This window comes from Sus scrofa, chromosome 16 (genome assembly GCF_000003025.6).
Source record: "Sus scrofa isolate TJ Tabasco breed Duroc chromosome 16, Sscrofa11.1, whole genome shotgun sequence".
Lineage (NCBI taxonomy): Eukaryota > Metazoa > Chordata > Mammalia > Artiodactyla > Suidae > Sus > Sus scrofa.
In genome coordinates this window covers 10,634,207-10,655,854 of record NC_010458.4, presented here as the reverse complement: position 1 = coordinate 10,655,854, position 21,648 = coordinate 10,634,207, and the positions used below count along the sequence as shown (strand labels likewise).

Below are 21,648 nucleotides of genomic sequence, written 5' to 3'. Positions count from 1 at the left end.
TTGCAAAGATATGTTTCTGAACTATTATAGTCTAACTACATTTTTAGAACATTTTAAGTTTGAGGATGTCAAAATTTCCCTATAATGGCCATGGCCATTGATATTGTAAATTGCCTTTGGCCAAGTCATTCCATTTAGTTAGTAATGTGCATGAGGAAGGACTGAGGTTTTTAACACGAAATCTGCTGGAGACCCTGAAGAAAGGGATACTCTAAAAACCTAGATAACTGGGATACCATTTCTTAATGTGGGGTTTTTTTTGTTTCTGTTTTCTGTTTTTGTTTTTGTTTTTGCTTTTTTAGGGCCCAACTTGTGACATATGGAAGTACCCAGGCTAGGGATTGAATTGAAGCTGCAGCTGCCTGCCTACTCCACAGCCACAGCAATGCCAGATACTTAACCCACTGAGCAAGGCCAGGGATCAACTGAAAACTCGTGGATACCAGTCAGGTTCTTTACTGTTAAGCCACAATGGGAACTTGAGTGTTTTTTTTTGTTTTTTCCTTCTCTCTAGATTAGAAGAATTTTCAAGTAGCATAAAGAACTTGTGGCTACGGGAGTTCCCGTCGTGGCGTGGCGCAGTGGTTAACGAATCCGACTAGGAACCATGAGGTTGCGGGTTCGGTCCCCGCCCTTGCTCAGTGGGTTAACGATCCGGCGTTGCTGTGAGCTGTGGTGTAGGTTGCAGACGCGGCTCAGATCCTGTGTTGCTGTGGCTCTGGCGTAGGCTGGTGGCTACCGCTCCGATTCGACCCCTAGCCTGGGAACCTCCATATGCCGCAGGAGCGGCCCAAGAAATAGCAAAAAGACAAAAAAAAAAAAAAAAAAAAAAAAAGAGCTTGTGGCTAAAATAGCTCAATTTAAACAATTTGCAAATGTAATATTATCCAATTCTAAGGAAACATCTTGATTCCCAGAGGAGCCATGCCAAAGGATTTTTTCAGCAAGCCCCTAGAGGACAGCCCTTTCAAAGGAATAGGCCGATAGATGAAAAACTGATAGTTTCAGTGAAGTAGCCCCTGTTCAGGAAGGAATGGGCCAAAAGTGTTGTTGGTCAGCTGTGGTTGAAACAGTCTGATCTCAAAATCAAACTAAAATGCCAAACGAGTAGTTGTATACAAAGGAGAACTTACCCAGAGAGACAGAACTTTAAATAGCTCCCAGGTAAGACCTAGATAGCTTCAAAAACTGAGAGGTTGGATCAAAGAGAAAGAAACACCTTCAGAGTTGAGGGTTGATGAGAAAAGCAGTGAACAACAATGGGCTCAATTGTGGGTAATGCACATATTTGCTCGCTGGCCCCAAAGCTACTGGGGGAAGGGGGTCTTTGATTCCTGTACAGGCCATCAAAATGTTGAACTAAAACACACTGCCAGATACTTCGCCAGCAAAGTTGAGTGTATACTAGATCAGTAGATAATTGTAATGAGGGATTAGCCACCATGGCAAGCCATATCGAGTCCCTGACAGCAAGAGAGGAGATACATTTTTTTTTTTTTGAGAGAAAAAGGAAATTGGGAGGGCCATAGTAAACAAAGAGTCCAGGCTTTTCACTGGCTGAGCCCTTGCTAAGAAAGATGTCTTCCTTCTTCCTGCTGGGCTCTGCTTTTGTTGCAGAGCACAAGAGCTTCCCCCTTCTGGTCACCCTTCTCTATTTCATAAAGATTTCTGTTTGTCAATTTTGACATTACATCCTGTAGACACTCAAAACAATTACATCTTGGAGTGTCAGGAAACAAAATTTTGAATATAATATTATGCAAATAAGTGTTAAAATATTTAAGCAATATTTACAATTATAATTGTTCACTCTTTATTTTCAGGCAACATAAAATAAATACTTCCACAAATCTAAATACTTTATTTTAACATATAATTTTTTTTAAATTATATTTCAGGGTAATAACAAGTTATTTGTAGAGGAACTGTACCAATTTGTATTTTTTCCAGCACTACATAAATGTTCAAATTTTTCCTCATCATCTCAACAATGGCCACTTTTATGTATTTCATTTTTGCCTACTTGGTTATAAATTATACCTCATGATGTCCTTAATGGGCTTTGATCTCTTTACTAGTAAGTTTGGCCATTATTGAAAGATTTTAAAAGTCATTTGTGTTACCATTTTTCTTAAATAACATTTTGTAAGTTTCAACTTTACAATAGATTGTCTTCTTCTAATTGCATTTTAGAATTATTTTATATAATCTGGATAATGATTAACTACCATATCTATGACAAATTTTGGTTCACAATGGATAACTTGTCTTTTAATTCTGAGTTAAATTATTTTTTAAGAATAAAGACAACACAAATGTTTTTCACTGTGTTATAGGAATTTATTAGCTTGTATTTACATGAGTATAATATTTTAATACTTTTCTAATAATTACCTATTCCAAGTTAACAAATGTATTGTATTTTGTCAAAACATTTATAATATGATATTTTACATTTAAGTGCCTAATGTGCCTAGGATTTATTTTTGCATATGGAATGAGGTAAAATGTAGAATATTTTTAATTAGAGATAATCAAGTTTCTCAGTAGTGTTTATTGAGTAATCTATGGTTCCCTATTAAATTTTTATATCTGCTCTGCTACTTGTCAGTTTTTCAAATGTGTGTGTGAACTTCTATTTCAAGGGTCTCCTATTTCACTGATTAATTTTTCTTCTCCATAGCCTACATCTTACTATTTTATATTTCATTTTATTTTATTTTACTTTGTTTTATTTTGTCTTTTTGTCTTTTTAGGGCTGCACACGTGGCATATGGAGGTTCCCAGGCTAGGGGTTGAATCAAGCTGTAGCTGCCAGCCTATGCCACAGCCACAGCAACTCAGGATCTGAGCTGCATCTGCAATCTACACATCAGCTCACAGCAATGCCAGATCCTTAATCGAATGAGTGAGGCCAGGAATCGAACTCGCGTCCTCATGGATGCTTGTCGGTTTTGTTAACCACTGAGCCACGATTGGAACTCCTGTCTTACTATTTTAAATAACATACTTTATAAGTCTTAGTATTAAGTAGGACAAAGCCATCATCTGTTCTCTTTCCTATGAATGTACTAGCTATTCTCACCCTTTATTATTCCATATTATTCAATATCAATACCAGTTTTACAATTTCAATAATAAAGAACAGAAATAAACTTATTCCTTCTGCCTGGAGTTATTTAATTGATCTTAAAACTGATTCAATACACAAGACATCTCTCTCCTCATTTAGGTCTTGTTTAATACTTATAAAATAAGTTTTACAGAGTGCCTGTCATGGCTCAGTGGTTAACAAATCCGACTAGGAACCGTGAGGTTGTGGGTTTGATCCCTGGCCTTGCCCAGTGGGTTAAGGACTCGGCGTTGCTGTGAGTTGTGGTGTAGGTCGGAGACGCGATTCAGATCCCACGTTGCTGTGGCTCCGGTATAGGCCAGCAGTTGTAGCTCCGATTAGACCCCTAGCTTGGGAACCTCCATATGCCACAGGAGTTGCCCTAGAAATGGCAAAAAGACCAATAAATAAATAAATTAATTAAAAAAATAAGTTTTATATTGTATCAATAAAAGTTTTAAATATAAACTGAGGCATATTAAATATTTTTAGAGTGTATTTGATCTGCCAATGCAAGTGATTAGGAGAGTTCTGAGAATAGGAGCTCAGGTAGAGACTTACACCGAAAAGGTGGAAGGAAAGAAAGAAAATTATTTCTTGTCTATACCTTAGTGACTAGTTGACTGTGATTGTTGTCACCTTGAGGCATTTACAGGCTCAGTTTTGGGTTTGTTGACTGACTTAGGCTACTGCGACATAAGAGCCACGTCAGCCAAATGGTCTCCATGTTTAATTAAATTAACAAAGATGTTATAACCTTGTTTACAAATCCCTTTTCATTGTGGTAGGGACATTAGAAATGAAGTATATGTTTATGCCCAACTTGCAATTTTTTTCCACTTTTGATAACTACTTGTCTTCAGCTACTACTAGTCCTGGATGTTCTTGTTCTTACCTTTGCTAAAATGGTCTCGTGAGTTGTGTTTTTACAGACTGTTCTTATCCGGAATTAGTGCCCAGGGTCTTGTCGTAGCACACTAGTACCTGGTTTTTGACACTTCGCTCAACCTATGTATTTCTGGTGTTATTTATTTTCATTACTGTTCATCCTTACTACTACTCTACAGTGAAATAGGTTAGCTAATTACAAGGGGATTTATTTTTATGCCAGATGCAGGCAGAAGAACACTTAAAATTGTATCTAATTATTTGATAGATCCTCTTTATTGGTAAAATGTGAGTCTGGTCTTATCCTTTGTTGCCTAAGGGTCTTAACTAAGTATGACATTTCTCCTGAATCTAGTGTTGTCTGCTTTTATTAAAATTCATCGACTGGTCCACTGTGTTTTCAAATATTTATGAGTCTGTAACTCAAAATACTGATCTGTTTTTGTGACTGCTCTTGGATCAGTTAGGTATGATATGGTTAATTGTGATTGCAACATAATAAAGCAAACCCTTACTCTTCTAATCTGACAATATATGTACTGAACTCATATGCACAAAAACTCCTGTGCATACAATTTCATGCATGCATGCACATATAGATATCAAGTTAAAATATTTTCTATAAAATATAAGCAAAAATATCTTCATGAATTTAGTAATTGAAATCATGATATAAAGCTATTATTTATATTTGCAAATATTTATATTTCAATTTAGTAACTGAAATCATGATATAAAGCAATTATTTATATATGCTAAATGCTTTAGGAATTTGAACAAAGCTGCTGCAAACATTCTTGTGCATACCTCTTTGTGCACATGTGTAAAACTTTTTCCAGTTTACATTCAGGCATGAAATTTATGGGGCATCGATTACCAGCATTGTCACCTTTACTAGATATTACCAAGTTATTCTTCAAAGTTATTCTTGCCAAGTATTCTATCAGTGCTCACGTCTGACTCTATATGAAAGTTTCCATCCTCCACAGCTTTAAAATTATTAGTAATTTTAGATTTTAAAATGTTTTAATTTTTTTTTAAATCTAGTTAGGTATAAAGCGACTTGTCATTGCTATTTCTTTTACATCTCCCTGGTAATGGCTAATGTTGAATTCCTTTTTATATGCTTATTGGAAGTCCTGGTATTCTTCTATATAAATATCTGGCCTATATCCTTGTAAATGTACTTTTTTCATTGATTATTGAGGTTCTTAATATAATCTATAAAGTTTTTCCCACGAATTTCAAATCTCTTCTCACAATCACTGACATACACTCTCCTTTGCTTTCTGAAGTTTAATTTTGAATACATGATTTAAATTTAAATCAAATGTATCATTATTTTTTGCACTATTAACATTTCATTTAAAGGAAGAATTTTTACTCAATTTCATAAAATATTCTACATTTTCCTCTACCAATTTCAGCTTTTATTTCTCTGCACATCCCAAAGTTATTTTTGTCCTTGATATGATGAAGGAATTCTACTTCTATTTCATGCATTAGCATCACTCATTTAATATTTTATTATCTCATTGATTTTAATGGCATTCCTTTTCCATATAAAATTCCCATATAGGTATGAAATTATTTCTCTGTTTTCTTTTACTTTGTGCTATATCTATGCCAGTAGCAATGCAATATTTTCTTTTATAATAATTTTTTATATCTGATAGGAAGAACTTTTTTTTTCTCTTTTTGGGCTGCCCCTGTGGCATATGGAGGTTCTGAGGCTAGGGGTCTAATTGGAGCTGTAGCTACACCAGAGCCACAGCAACTCCAGATCTAAGCCTGCATCTTCGACCTATACCACAACTCATGGCAACGCCAGATCCTTAACCCACTGAGCTAGGCCAGGAATTGAAACTGCAACCTCATGGTTCCTAGTCAGATTCATTTCCGCTGTGCCACAATGGGAACTCCAGGAAGAAGTTTTTAATTTTATATTTCTAACATGGTATGTACACTTTTGGGATTTTTCTCTCCTAAATGATTATTGGGATTATCTAGGCATGGCCTATAAGACTGCTTATAGGAATTTGAATGTATATCTGCAAATAATGTATAATAATATATGTAGCATATTATGTATATACATGTATTTTTAAGTTTTTTGCTTTGATTCATTTGTTATACTTATGATACACTCTTACTTTGTTCTTTAACTCTAAAGATTTTTACATTTGTAATTTGTTTATTATAGATTATTATTTTTGGATATTAAGCAATACATTTTTTATTTAAATGCTTTTTCTGACTTTCCTTCATGGTGTTCTGCTTTTTTCCTCTCTCTTATTCCCCTACTATGGGAGTCTACATCTTATATTGTGAAAGAATCTCTTCAAGATATTTTTGCATTTATTCACCTGAGACTCTACTGGTTTACCAGTGTCATATCATTTCATGTTTATATTTTGGGTTAAAGTCTATACCATATATGCACATGAATCTGAACCTCATACACATGAGTCCATACCTGTGATCTGCTCTCTCAAAGACGATATCTTTTCTACCTATAATCTCTGGTGAGCAGTTTCTCAAAATGGGTGGGCAGAAGACTTTTCAAACAATTTCTTTTCCATAAATGGAGCAACCACTGCTACATACCCATGACATGTAAATATCTAATTTCTAGTTCCTTTAGTTCTATGTCCTGAGGTCAGTTTTCTCAACAATGCTGAGGATTTAAATCCCACTAAACCATTCAGGCCTTTATCCATCTCTGATAATGTCCTGAATTATCAACCCCCCACCCTTCATAATTTATTGCTTGTCCCTCATATTTTATTACTAGTTTTTTCTTATTTTCAAGGTCTCTTGAAAATTGACCACATGCATTGTACCAATAACAATAATTTACAAATGTTAGTATGCTTCAGAATTTGTGTTTCCTTTAATTTTTTCCAATGTTTTCCTTAGTTAATATGTTACTAAAGAGATGGAAGTATAATTCTGAAACATCAGTCCTGTGGTTTTATTCAGCTTATCACAACATAATTGTAGGTTATCAGTGATCCTAGTCAATAAGGAGAGAAAGAATCAATAACTTAAGTTATATTATTAAATAATATCCATCTATCACTCTAAGCAAGTTAAAATGATGCCTGTCCTATATTGTCTTAACTGTATTTTAAAACAATCTTTCATTGTGTTTGATTATTATTATTATTATTATTTATTTATTTTTTTTGCTTTTAGGACCACACCTGCAGCATATGGAAGTTCCCAGGCACTGCTGCCAGCCTGCACCACAGCCACAGCAACTTGGCATCCAAGCCAAGTCTGCGACCTACATCACAGCTCATGGCAGTGCCAGATCCTTAATCCACTGAGCAAAGCCAGGGATCAAACCTGCATCCTCATGGATACTATTTGGGTTCATTAGCCACTGAGCTACGAAGGGAATTCCCTGTTTGATTATATTTCTAACGCTTTTAGACCTAAACCCACTGTCTTATGTGAAATCAACTCATGGGAAAGTTGTTTTATTCTAATATATTTTTCCTTTGGAAATTTATAAGGTTGTAGTAGACTGAAAAACGGCCTCACAAAACATAACCATATTCTAATTCATGAAAACTATGAGTATTACCTTATATGGCAAGAAAAGGTTTTTGCAGGTGTGATTAATGATTTTCTAAAAAAAATTAAGTATAGTTGATTTACAATATTTCAGGAATACATCTCAAAATTATTCAGTTCTATATATATTTAAGTTTGTGTACATATATATATATATACATATGCATGTATATACATTATTTTTCAGATTCTTTTCCATTATAGGTTACTATAAGGTATTGAATATAAGTCCCTGTGCTATACAGTAGGTCCTTGTTGTTTCTCTGTTTTATATGTAGTAGCATATATCTGCCAATCCCAATTTCCTAATTTATCCCTTGACCACCCTTTCCCTTTTGATAACCATAATTTTCTTTTCAATATCTGTGAGTCTACTTCTGTTTTATAAATAAGCTCATTTGTATCTGTTTTTAGAATACACATATAAAATTATCATGTGATATTTGTCTTTGACTATCTGACTTCACTTAGTATGCTAATCTCTAGGTCCATCCATGTTACTGCAAAAGGCATTATTTCTTTATTTTTTTATGGCTGAGTAATATACATATGTATCTTTAGCCAGTCATCTGTCAAGGTGCAAGTTTGCTTCCATGTCTTGAGTATTATAAATAGTGCTGCTGTGAACATTAGGGTGCATGTATCTTTTAAAATTAGAATTTTTGTCTGTAGATGAAAATTAAAGGTCTTTAAATGCGAGTTTATCCTGGATTGTCTGAGTGGGCCCTGAACGCAGTCACATGTATACTTATAAGTGATACACATAGTAGATTTAAAAAAACAGAGAGGAGAAAGCATGAAAAGGAGGAGTGAGAAATTTGGAGATGCTAGCTTTTAAAATTGGAATGATGTAGGAAGTTCCCCAGTGGCCTAATGATTAAGGATTCTAAGGATTCAGCATTGTCACTGCTGTGACTCTTTGTCACTGCTATGGCTTAGGTTTCATCTTTGGCCCACGAACTTCCACATGCCATGGCCAAGGCCATGAAAAAAAAGAAAAAAGTCGGGATGATGTAGACACAAGATAAAGCATAATGGCAGTCACTAGAAGGTTAAAACAGGCAAGAAACACATTCTTTCCTAGATACTGACAGGAGAACAGCCCTGCTAACATTTTGATTTCAGCCCAGTCATACTGGTTTTAGACTTCTGGCCTTCAGAACTATGAAAGGATAAATTTCTATTGCTTTAAGACCCTACATTTGTGGCAATTTTTTGCCACAGCCACAGAATATACTGATACCAGTTTTAGTACATTTTAACCAAAATATCTAATAGAATTTAAAAGTACATAATGTCTTAAAATTTCTTTTGAATTCATTTCTTATTTTAATGGTTTGCCATCTTAAAGATTACCAGATGTCTTAATTTGCTTGGACTGCTATAGCAAATTACATAAACTGTGTAGCTTAAACAATAACCATGCATTTCTTACAATTCTAGAGGCTGAGAAGTCTAAGATAAAGGCATCAGCAGATTTTGTGCTTGGTAATTGCCCTTTTTCTTAGCTTGCAGATGGATGTCTTTTCCTTGTATCCTCACCAGACACAAAGCAGAGAGAAGCAAGCTCTCTTGTCTCTTATTCTGAGGGCACTGATTGCATCAGGAGGGCTCCACCTTCATAACCTAATCACCTCCCAAAGCCCTCATCTCCAAATATTGTTATAAAAAGATTAATGTTTTAAGATATGAATTTGGTGGGGAGAGTGTATACATACAATCCATAAAACCAGAATAAAAATGATAAAATGAATCCTTTTCCTTCTAGAAAATAACATTGATCCCATATGGATTATAAGTCGAATGTACTATTGTCAGGTATCCCACTCAGTTTTTGTGATAAAAATAATGATAAACAGGAGTTCCTGTCATGGCTCAGTGGTCAATAAATCTGACTGGGAACCATGAGGTTGCGGGTTCTATCCCTGGCCTCGCTCAGTGGGTTAAGGATCCAGCATTGCCATGAGCTGTAGTGTGGGTCTCAGATGTGGCTTGGATCCCGTGTTGCTGTGGCTCTGGTATAGGCCGGTGGCTACATCTCCAATTAGACCTCTAGCCTGGGAACGTCCATATGCCGTGGGTACAGCCCTAGAAAAGACCAAAAGAAAAAAAAAAAAGAAGATAAACAGTTCCAAGTATTCTGCTTATCATTTACTTATAATAGATGATATATATATATTAATTTTCATTATTGATTGTATAAATTCATTAAAAATAAAATTTCTCAGATAGGTAAACTTGCTATCTCAGGCTTTTCATCTTTTAAAAAAATCTAATTATATAAAACATATAATAATAGGATATATCAACAGAAGAAAATATATTTGTTAAGAAGTAATCTGTATTTCCTCAAGCTCCTTTTATTTTCAGTTTTTTCAGTGTATGACACTTGACATAAAACAATCAGGCAGCTGTGGTTGTACACACACATTATTAAAGGTTATTTCCCTTTTTTAAGCATGAGGAACTTCAGTAAGAATGAATGACAATAAAAGTCATGGACGTTTTCAAAGATTCTTCAGACTCAAACACGAGGCATGTATTTTTTCACTTGGGTTGACACCCATTTTTATATTCAATCCTGGTATATTACACAAATAGGAACATTTCAAACAGAAATGTAAAATGTGTTTTCAATAATATATTCTATTGAACCCAGGATGCTCTTTATTTCGAGTAGATTATATGATTAGGGTCAGAGAAAACAGTATAAAATAATGTTTAGAAACATTAGAAACAACTATAGATATATGAGTATATAAAAGTTAGTATGAATATATATATTTCCTAGCTCAGTCCCTGGAGAAATTTTGGAAACAGTGGTGTTCTAGTAGCAAGGAAAACACCTAGTGTTCAAATTTTGGTTACTAATACCATTCTCCAATAAAAGGAATCTGCATCTTTGAAAATACTGCTGTCTAGGGCTGAAACAGGAAATATATAATATTAGCATGGACTATCTTGTAGTGTCAGATGTAAGGAAGGAATCTGAAAATATATGCTCAATAAACAAACTGCTGTGGTTCATCTAAGTGATACAAAACCAGAGAAAGAGCTCCCAAAGGCCAAAGCTGGAACCATTTGAGCCACAAAATAGTGCAGTATTAAATTATAACACAAAATACAAAATAAATATCCGTGAGTTAACACTGATATACATAAATTATTGAATGAAAGAATGAGTGAATGAATACACAAACAAGATGCAGAGAATAGACAAATATTTCTTGCAAAAGAATTTGAAACAACTTTCGTAGACTTTTCCCCCTTGGAGAGGTAGGCTTTCTATGCCTGAGCATGGGCTGCATTTAGTGACTTGCTTCTACAGGGGACAGTATGGAAAGGGAGAAGAAAAGTCATTTTATTGCATGGAATCGAGACAAACGCTGTCTCAGTCGGCTGATGGAGATTAGTATCAACAGCAATGTGTTATTATGCTGGTAACATGAATCATTGGTATGAAGTGATGAGAATGGCTTTGCCTCTGTGGTCTTCCTCCAAATGCCAGACTAATAAAAACAGACCATTCATCCCCCTTTGTCTAATCATGAGAAAAACATGAAAATTCCAATTGAGGGATATTGTATAAATATCTATCATTACTTTTCAAGATTGTGCAAAGTCATCAAAAACAAGGGAAACCTTGGGGTTCCTGTTGTGGCTCAGGGGATAACAAACCTGACTAGTATCCATGAGGATGCAGGTTTGATCCCTTATCTTGCTCAGTGGGTTAAGGATGCCACATTGCTGAAGCTGTGGTGTAGGCCAGCAGCTGTAGCTCCAATTCAAACCCTAGCCTGGGAACCTCCATATGCCGTGACTGCAGCCCTAAAAATAAATAAGTAAATAATAAAAAAACAAGGGAAATCTGAGAAATACTTACTGTCCAGAAGAGGCTGAGGAAACATAAAGACTAAATTCAATTCGTCTGGAACAGGAAAAGGACCTTAGGAGAAAAATTAAAGAAGTCACAATAATATATCTATATTTGTTTATTTGAGTCCATGTATCTCAACATATCAAAAGTTGTGACAAATAAACTATTGTTTTATAAAATGCTAATAAAGGGAGAAATAAGATTTGGGGAACACAAGAACCCTGAACTGTCTTTGAAGCTTTAAGTAAATGTAAAATATTCTAAAATAAATATATATCAGAAATATATATTTGGCATGACAGTACTGTATGTCTGTCTTTCCAGCTCTGTTCAGCTATTTGGTTGTCTAGTCTACCTGGAACTCAACAGTACTTTGGCGTTTTAAAGGATGCCAGCCTTCTTAAAGGTAAGAAGCATTTAAATATCATCAAGATACTCGTTTTTAACTTCTTACAAAATACTTCAAATTCTTTCTAAAACTCATTTACTGTTTAAAATATCTATTTTATTAGAAATCAGAATATTCAACCATTTATATATTTATTGTTGGTTGACATAAAATGACAGAACTGAGAAAATTAAGTAACCATTTCTTTTAGCCAAAATTTTATACTTTTAAGCTACTCTATTATATTTTTCTCACATGGTTTCAATTGACATGCAGATTTGAGAAGACCTAGTGGCTATGTACTTACTAAAGAACAGAAATTGATTTCTTCCTTTTATATTCTTTCTGGTGACACTTTGTCTCCTCCCTCATAATTAGTGGATATTACTTTTGTTAAATTGAATACGTCTTATTTCAAATGCAAACCTCAGATGAAGCACTGACATAGAAAACAAAGAGACAATGTCACAGATGTTCTTGTCTTTATTAATATTAATATTCAGAGCCTTGTGCGATTGTTTCTTGGGAAGACAATTGTAGGCTGATTTTCCTTTGCTGATGGCAGAAATTGAAACCCTGAGATTTAGACACTTACAGTTAACCTTCTAGAGACAATAATTAAAGCACTGCCTTGACACTCCTTGCTTGGTAAATGTAATATCTATTCTTAGGCTGCAGTCAAAACAAGTTTCATATTCTCAGTGCTCAATCAGTGATCAATTAAGATTAACCATGATATAATAGCTCAGAAAGAAAAGGTTAAAGAGATAAGGCAACTATGTAATTAAGCTAATGTGGCTTTATGGATCTTGCTGTGATATTTATTCAAACTCTCTCTGCATACTCATATTTAATAAGTAGAAAAATTGTATATTTTCTTTTTGTTTTATCTTTTATTTTATGAGATACATTTATTCAAATTTATATCATCGATCAAATTCAAATTGTCAATTTGAGTAGAGTATACATATTTTTGATTAAATTTCTCAAAATTAAAACTTTGAAATAACATTGTTAACCATTTTATTTGAAATACTACTGATTCCTAATTCTTGTTGCCATTCATTTACTTCCAGTTTGTTCTCATCAATATTCAGATCTACTGTATAGAAAATTTCTTAATTTTACTTTGCAAAATGCTTGTATTTTATATAAAATTTGAATAATTTTAAATCTCTGATTTAAAATAATTTTGGAATGAGGATTTCATTCCAAAACTTATACTAAGATTGATTGCTAGGAAAAGTTAATACCTTAGATTTTATTCCTCTAACCGGCAGCTTAGCCTTCTTATAAAACTATGATTTCATCAAGCTAAATAATATTTGTGATACAAGAATGAGTAATAAAAAATTAATACCAGGCCATTTTAATTATTAATGCAAAATTTTTCATCTTTTACCGTAAAGCTTAAAACATCCACAGATTCAAATAACAGAGAAACATACTCTTCTTAAATATCTTTTGCCTCTCCCTATGCTATAATGAAGATAAAAAGAAATGCATGAGTTTGATAATCATTTTACATAAAATACTTTAGAGATAACTTGGGAATAAATAAATTTAAAGAAATTATAGTGTTCACTTCTTTTCAATCAAGGAGAGAGTTCAAATTTAATACAGAAGACATTTGAAGAGACTAGCTTGAAATTGTTTTCCTTTTAATGTAAAAGTTTTCATAAATTTCACATATGAAAGTAGACCTGAAAGTAATATCAGTGGAATGATATAATAAAATGAGAGTAATATCCAGGAACATTGAAGAGAGAGGCATCAAGGCAAGCAACTTTAATATTAAAATATTTGTCTAATCATTAATTTAATTTTGAATGCATTAACGCCCTGGGTCTTGTTTACAATCCCAGCACCTCCTTTTGTAAATTATTTTCTGAAGAAAGAGCGATCTATTTCTCCTTTAACACTTTATAAAATTTACTATTTGTTCTACTCACTTCTTATTTATATTCATGATTGCCTAACAAGTAAATAGATCCTTTTTAAAAGATAAATTATGGGAAATGAAAAAGAAAAGATAAAAAACATGATTTTTAATAGGCTAAATAGCACTCTTTGACTATTTACAGAATATGTTTTGTTTCAGTATGAAAAATGCTATGATTGTAGAGAGATTGGGATGGGATTCCTTCCATATGTTATAGTTGAGAGGGAAGGGGAAACAAAAAAAGGGGGCATTTGAGCTGATTTTAAAGAGAAGTGCTAAGAGAGTATAGATATGTAAAAGATATGAAGATATGTATTATAATATATATGTATTGCATTTTATAACATTTGGGAAGTTAGAGAATATAATGCATATCAAATATAAGATAGTTGGTAGATAAATCTAGAAGCACAGATGATGAAGAACTTTGAAATTTTAAAACATATCTGGGCTGCAGGATTTATGTTTTCTGTAATGGGGAGCCATGCTTGTTGTTGCTGTTTATTTTTGAAGATAGAGAAATAATCTGATCATGTGTGTATATATACACATACACATACACACACACACAGTCTTTTGAGAGTATGAGTTTCATCTTATTTATGTCCGTTCCCTATAATATCTTAGAAAATTACTTGTATATAGTCAGTATTCGAAAGACATTTGTTTAACTTTATGGTTTCCAAAGGAGAAAGGTTGGGGGCTGGGAGGATGGGCTGGGAGTTTGGGATGGAAATGCTATAAAGTTGGGTTGTGATGATCATTGTACAACTATAAATGTAATAAAATTCATTGAGTAATAAAAAAGACATTTGTTAATCTGGAGATACATTTAAGTAGTTTAGGGCTTTAACTCAAATCTAATCCTTAAGAATGCCTTTAACATTTCCTTTCAATAGGAGAAAGAGGTGAAGTGTGGTTGTAAAAGGCAAGTGTTGAAAATAAACAGAGAAGCTGACACAAAGGCAAACAAATCTAGGATCTATCTTTAAAAGTAAAGTCTTTAGGGCATTGGTATGAATATCAGGACCTGACCCTAAGAGAAAATAGCTTCTCAGAAGTGATGTGGTGAAACAGAAATTGATGGAAACACAGAGCAAGCAACAGATCTGCTCAGCCAGGACTGGATTTGAGCATATCTGGTTTTCGTGCTCACAGCATCCTGCTGAGTTGACAATAGGGTTCAAAAATGAACTACAGAGTTATCTGTTTAAGAAAGAAATAAACTTTGTAAGGCCTTGTTAGAAATCACTTTTAAAGTATTTTTGTTAGTGGAGTTTTCCTCTGATGTATTATTGTTTGGGTTGCACTTAGTACATCTGAATAAAATAAATGCTGGGATATTTCTAATTTCTGGTGATTGTCAAAGGCTAGTCATTTGAAACATGCCTGTTAGGATTTCACAATGGCCTTGTCATTGGGAATTATGATTCATCATCTACATAGAATAATAAGCACAGAAAAGAAAGGAAATGTCAGAACAAGTTGACTATTTCAACTTAGACTCTGCTAGGCTTTGTATTCAGAAGAAAGAATTGTTCCAATTACTTGTGATTGCTGCAAGCTTCTGGGGATGTTGAAACAAGTTTACTACAAGTGATATCAGTACAAAAAAACAAAATCTAAAAGAAGATACATCAATGTTCCATTGATGTGCCTTCATGAAATTTTCTTTCTTTGCTTAATATTTAGTTTTCAAGATCCACAAGATGGTCTTAAAATCTTGCAGACTTGGAGACTCAGGTCACTTATATGTGTCTTTACTCTGTGGACATATTTTTAGTTAATTTTAAAGGTCACCTTCCTTCTGAGAACCTAAAGGTGGTATTCCTTAGAGAAAGAAGAAAATGGGAAGGTTTTTGTGCATTTTTTTTTTTCCTACCTTTAAAGCAATCCTGTTTACATGTCATGCTGCTTTGATGTTATGTGACAGGTCATCATTCAGATCATTGTGCTTTCATTCATTCAGTACACAAGCAAGTAAAAATGTGCATGGTCTTTGTTCTAATAAAAAAAAATATCCTGCAGGAGAGATGAAGAGAATGCTTGCATATGGTCCATGGGACCACAATCCATAATTTACTTTGCAGATGTCTGTGTAATTTAAGCAACAGGCAGAACAACCACATAGTCGTAGCTGCTCTGGGGAAAGGATACCAAGAGGCTCATAAATCATGGTAAGGATTAAAAGCAATGAGCATTCATCTTCTTAACCTCGTAAAGGCAAATTGGAAAGCCAAGGATTAGAACACAGAGAGCATCCAATCTTTTGCAGGGGGAAAGGTGTCAAAGTTTTTAAGGCTTCTCTCTATTAGCATTGACCTGCCATTTGGCAAGTCAGCAGAACGTAATTTTTAAACTGATTTTCAAAAAAGCCCCTCCCCCATCAAAATGAAACATATCTGTCAGTATAGTAAAAGTGGAGACAATTTATGTAGAAAAGTGAATCATTTTCCTAGATTGAAACATATTTCTTCTTTGACAGTATATGGAAAATAACCTTAATAATCCAATCCAAAAAGAACTTCATGTTTAGTTAAACATGTTTAAATAGTGAAATGTCATGAGAAAAATTTAACTTCAGAATAGTCAAATGAAGCAGATAAAGACAGCTGGGTCTCTTCTATAACATTTAGTAAACAAATGGCCTGTTACTAATTGTTTATATTTGAAAAATTATCCTAATCAAAGGTCTTTGGCTGCAAATGAGGGAATCATACACAGTAAGAAGTTTCATTTTTTGTTGAAGATAGAAACTTTAATCAAATTTTAAAGCTCTTGAAAATACTAATTTGTTAATTTGCTCAGTATTCTTTTCACTTAGACTCATGATACACCTGAACTTTGCAGTTTTATAAAAACACCAGGATAGAGCAGAGAATAATAAAATCACTTTTCAAGGATAATGAGCCCATTAAGGAGACAAATAAATTCTAGTTTCTGATTCCCTGGTTTATTTAATATCAAATATCCTTTGTCAATGATTCTTTAATGTAACCAATACTTAGCTATCTGTTTTAGTTAAGGGGGGGGGGCTACAGTGCTGCTAATCCAGAGTGGCTGACAGTGAAAAATACGTATTTGTATTTAGCATTAAAAAGTATTTTGTGTTCATATTTGAGCATGATTTCACCTGACATTTAGAAAGCCACAATTACCCAGTGTTTGAAAACAATCAGAGTAACATAGCATATCTTTTAATTTGGGCTACTTCTGTACTGAGTGTACCCTACCCTATACTCCATGCTTTGGGACAAATAATCTTTCTTTCCATTTGGTAGGCATGTGCCAATCTCAGCCTCTCAGTTTATCCCTCCCTGCAAAGTTTCCCCTTTGGTAATCATAAGTTTGCTTTTGAAATCTTTGAGTCTGTTTCTGTTTTGTGAGTCAGTTCTTTTGTATCATTTTATTAGATTCCATGTATTAGTGATCTTACATGATATTTGCCTTTCTCTGTCTGACTTACTTTACTTAGTGTTATAATCTCTAGGTCCAACCATGTTGTTGCAGTGACATTGTTTTGTTCTTTTTTATGGACAAGTAATATTTCATCGAATATATGTACCACATCTTCTTTATCCATTCCTTTGTTGATGGACATTTAGGTTGCTTCCATGTCTTGGCTATTGTATATAGTGCTACAACGAACATTGGGATGTATGTATCTTTTTGAATTATGTCTTTCTCTGGATATATGCCCAGGAGTGGGCTTGCTGAATCATATGGTAGTTCTATATTTAGTTCCCTAAGGACCCTCCATAGTGTTCTCCATAGTGGTTACATCAATTTACATTTCTCCCGACGGTATCAAATGCTCTGATGCAAGCTTATGTACAATTTTAGAGCAAAACAACTTTATTGTATTGTCCACCATTACATTTAACTGTTCCTTTATCTGTTTTCTAACAATGTTGAGTTGAATTTCCCAGGATCAATTCAAGGCAAGAAAGGAAGAGAATTTTGAATCTCTGTTTATGTGGCTTCTTTGCCACATGAGGTAAATGTGCTATTGTAATAATTAAATGAGAAAAACATTGTATATTTTTGCACTAAAAATAGGCTAAATCACTTTTGACTTCATAATGACACTATTTAATGACAAAAGTATGGGTCCCAGAGCCTGCTAAAAACAATAAACTATTATTTAAAAAGAGCAAATATTTGTACCTGTGCCTACATATCTTAATTACTTTTTAAATTTATTATTAAATAAGTGTAATGAATTTTAAAAATGATATACATTAAATATATTTTAATATTTTAAAATTCTTGTTTTTATATTTCAGATACCTCTGTAAAGTGAGCATCATACAGACAAAAATTAATTCACTTTTCTTCTTTGTTTTCTTCCTTAATAGCTTTCTCCCTAATTTACATAAAGCATTCCATGCTTAGCAGCAAGGGGAGATAAATTATAGATTTGTGGATTAATTTATTCAAAAATATTATTGAAAACAGTCTATACATTACTTTGTGCCAGTGACTCTCTCTGGGTAGTATATAAATTTGTGAAATATATCATTAAAAATTACAAACCTGGAGTTCCCATTATGGCTCAGTGGGTTAAGAACCCAACATAGTGTCCATAAGGATGAAGGTTTGATTCCCTGGCTTGCTCAGTTGGTAAGGATCTGCATTTCCATAAGCTGCAACATGGGTTGCAGGTGCAGCTCAGATCCAGTGTTGCCATGTCTCTTTTATAGGCCTGCAGCTGCAGCTCTAATTTGACCCCTGGCCTGGGAACTTGCATATGCTACAGTTGCTGCTGTAAAAAGAAAAAGAAAATTACTTACCATGTTGGTACCTGAATTCTAGTGAAAAGAATAAAAACAAAGAAATTATATAATATGCAAATTATATTTAAATTATAGATAAATCAGTATATAGATAATGAGAAATGCTATGCCAAAATAAGCTGAGAAGAGAGATAGGAAGTTTTTGTGTTGAAAAGCAAAGGGGATATAGTATTTTGCTAAATTTTAAAACATGGTTAAAAGAAGGCCTTCCCAATAATATAACCTTTGGGAATATTTGAGATAAAGTTGAGAACAACTATTAAAATATCTAGAGAACAGCACTCCAAAATAAACTATGCATTTCAAGTTGACAAGGTGGGAATAATTTGATGTGCCTGATTAAAACCCAGCAAAATCAGTGGGATGAAAGTTAAGAAAGAGAATGGGGAAGGATTATAGGAAGTGAGGTCTAATAAACAGGGGCCTTGTGTGGTAAGTTAGAGACTTTGCTTTTTCCTCCAAGTGAGACTAGAAGTCATTGGATGGGCCTGGACAGAACAGGGGCCATGATAAACTATTTTATCATTGAAGGTGATTTCTCTGGTTGAGGTGTCGACTTTGTGCTATAGGGGCACAGGACTGGAATTAGGGAACCCTCCTTAAGGCAAGCACAGTAACACAGGTGTGCAATATGGTAGCTGAAACCTGGGCTACAGCAGACCAGATAGTGAGAAGTAGGGAGACTGACACCAGATGATTTGATGGTACATTATATGCGTGGTGTGAAAAGATGAGTAAGGTCCAGGGTAACTCCAGGACATGTGGCCTAAGGAACTGATGAAAGCTTGGCATGGGAAGATGGCAGTGTGAGTGGTGCTTTCTACAGCAGCTAAGTCATAAGGCTTATTGCCTCATGGTCAGTTGAGAAACTATAACATACAGGAAGTAAAATAAATGTATTCCCTAATTACTTGCTGATTTTATGGGGAAATATGTATAGGTGGATATGAAAGAGAGTAAGGATCAATTCATCTCAGGAGAAGAAAGAGGATTCATTGAAGGGTGGAGTTAGACACAATGAGGGCAAAGGGATCTTTGCTCAGTGCTTTGGGGTATTTGAGAAGACGTCTGTACACCTCTCAACATGTCTGCAGCCTCAGGAGAAAGGTGGAATTGGATGGTTAACAGAGGAAGGATCTGGCTGAGCTGAGAATAGATAATATATTTATTAGCTGAAAGTATCAATAATATGTAACAAATAAGCTCAAGGAAGCAACTAGACTCAACACACCTGAGCAGACACCAGTAACTCCACAAGGCAGCATCACCACTGTTCCAGAAAGTCTTTTTCCTTCCATCTCTACAAGGTCACATGAGCCCCCTTTATCTTAAATACAAGCCCAGGGAAAGATGCAAAAGACCATATAATACCCCAGAGATCCTGGTGTACCTATTTATAAAGTACTTAAATTTTTAGGCCTAACAAAATTTTAAACTAGAGGTGAGGTTGCTCATGAGAAAAGTCATCAGTTTGGAAAACAAAGGCACAACATTTTCATTGCATATCTGAGTCTTATTGCAAATATAATCTGTGACATTACAATTCATGACACTATGAAAAGAATACTTAGGGCAAGTGCATTCCTATCATTTGGCAACACTGGCTAAAACTAATCTTAAATAATATGTAATATTTTAATGTTTATTTAATAAATGTCCATGGCGAAAATATAGATGAAATTTAAAAGATCAAGTTTTAGTAGTATAGGTAGTTAGATGCAGGTACAAGGGCTTTTCAGACTTATATATTATATGTTCTATTAATGGAACTACCTTAGAAAATGTCTCAGAGTAGATTTATATCTAATCTTTGGATATCACAAAGAAATAGTTCTTAGAAAATCAGAGAAATGTGAGAACGTGGGAGAGATTATCATTTATATTTATGATAAATCTGAGGGAGCCATGTGGTTGGTTTTTAATCAGGATGTAGAATGTCTTCTTCTAATTCTATAAAAATCTCCGTATTTAGCTATGGTGCTTAGAATGGCAAACATCCGAATCACTTCACTAATTAACACAATTGTCATATTCTGGCTCCTATAGAGACAAATAATTAAGCTGGGATCCAAACATATTAGGTGGTTCTAGCAGCCTGGCAATGATGTATGGTGTTCTACATTCTGTGGTCAGAAATCCTCTACTGTCATTTCTTGATAGTATTTCTTATATTTTATGTGCAGATTCTTCGGCAAAGCTGAATTTCATAGGTTCATGTTACAGTTATAAGTTTCTTTATGGCTTTTTGTCTTATTCTAATTACACTCTCAGGATTTCTGCATCTTCTCCGGACCCTGCAGCCTTATTTGGCCTGGATTCCATGGTGTAGTCCTCTCCCCTCACTTCCTTTTAAGAGCCTCCTTAGTAGGCTTAGCTTTTCTAAAGATCTTATTCCTCATAGCCAGCCATATAGCTACAATTTGGGGGAGGGGGAGGATGCAGATTATTTAGGTGTTATAAATTTTTTTAAAACTTAACATTTGGGATTCCTATGCTTTTTTAAACAAAATGGAAACAAACTTGTGGTTCATGGTTCAAAATTAAAAAAAAAAAATGCCCTACATATTTCCAACTACCAGGGAAATATAACAGTGCAGCACAGGTCAAAATAAATATATATTTTGTTTCGACACATTTTTTCCAACACAAAAAACGCATTTTTATGTCATCAAATCTAGAATGAAATGCATCACTCACCAAATGATTAACAAAGTAGTTTCTACTCCACTGGGCCTTTTTGATTGCCTGGATAATTTGGGTTCCAGTAGTTAGATGTCTAAGATTTGGCTCCAAATTGTAGAAGGTATAAGCATAGACTTTCTACTAGATTCTCTATATTTGAATCCAGCACAGCCATTTATTAGTTGTCTGTACTTGGAGTAGTTATTTTACCTTTCCCTGTCTCATTTTTTTTCCTATAAGACATTATAGATCTAAGGAGAGTATAATATCTTATTAGGTTGTTATGAATAGTAAATGATTTAATTTTGTGTATACCTATGTATAGAACAATATCCATCCTGTAATATATCAATGTCAGTGATTTCTAATAAATAGGTTATA

General features: G+C 34.1%; 1 protein-coding gene across 3 annotated transcripts in view; it reads left to right on the top strand.

The window, feature by feature from the left end:
- The window catches only part of CDH12 (cadherin 12), a 989,731-nt gene that overhangs the window by 319,635 nt on the left and 648,448 nt on the right, over positions 1–21,648 (top strand). For all 3 annotated transcript variants that reach the window (XM_021077038.1, XM_021077037.1, XM_021077036.1), the window contains exon 2: positions 11,784–11,865. The gene's annotated coding sequence lies outside the window, so the exon portion shown is untranslated. The remainder of the gene's footprint in view (positions 1–11,783; positions 11,866–21,648) is intronic.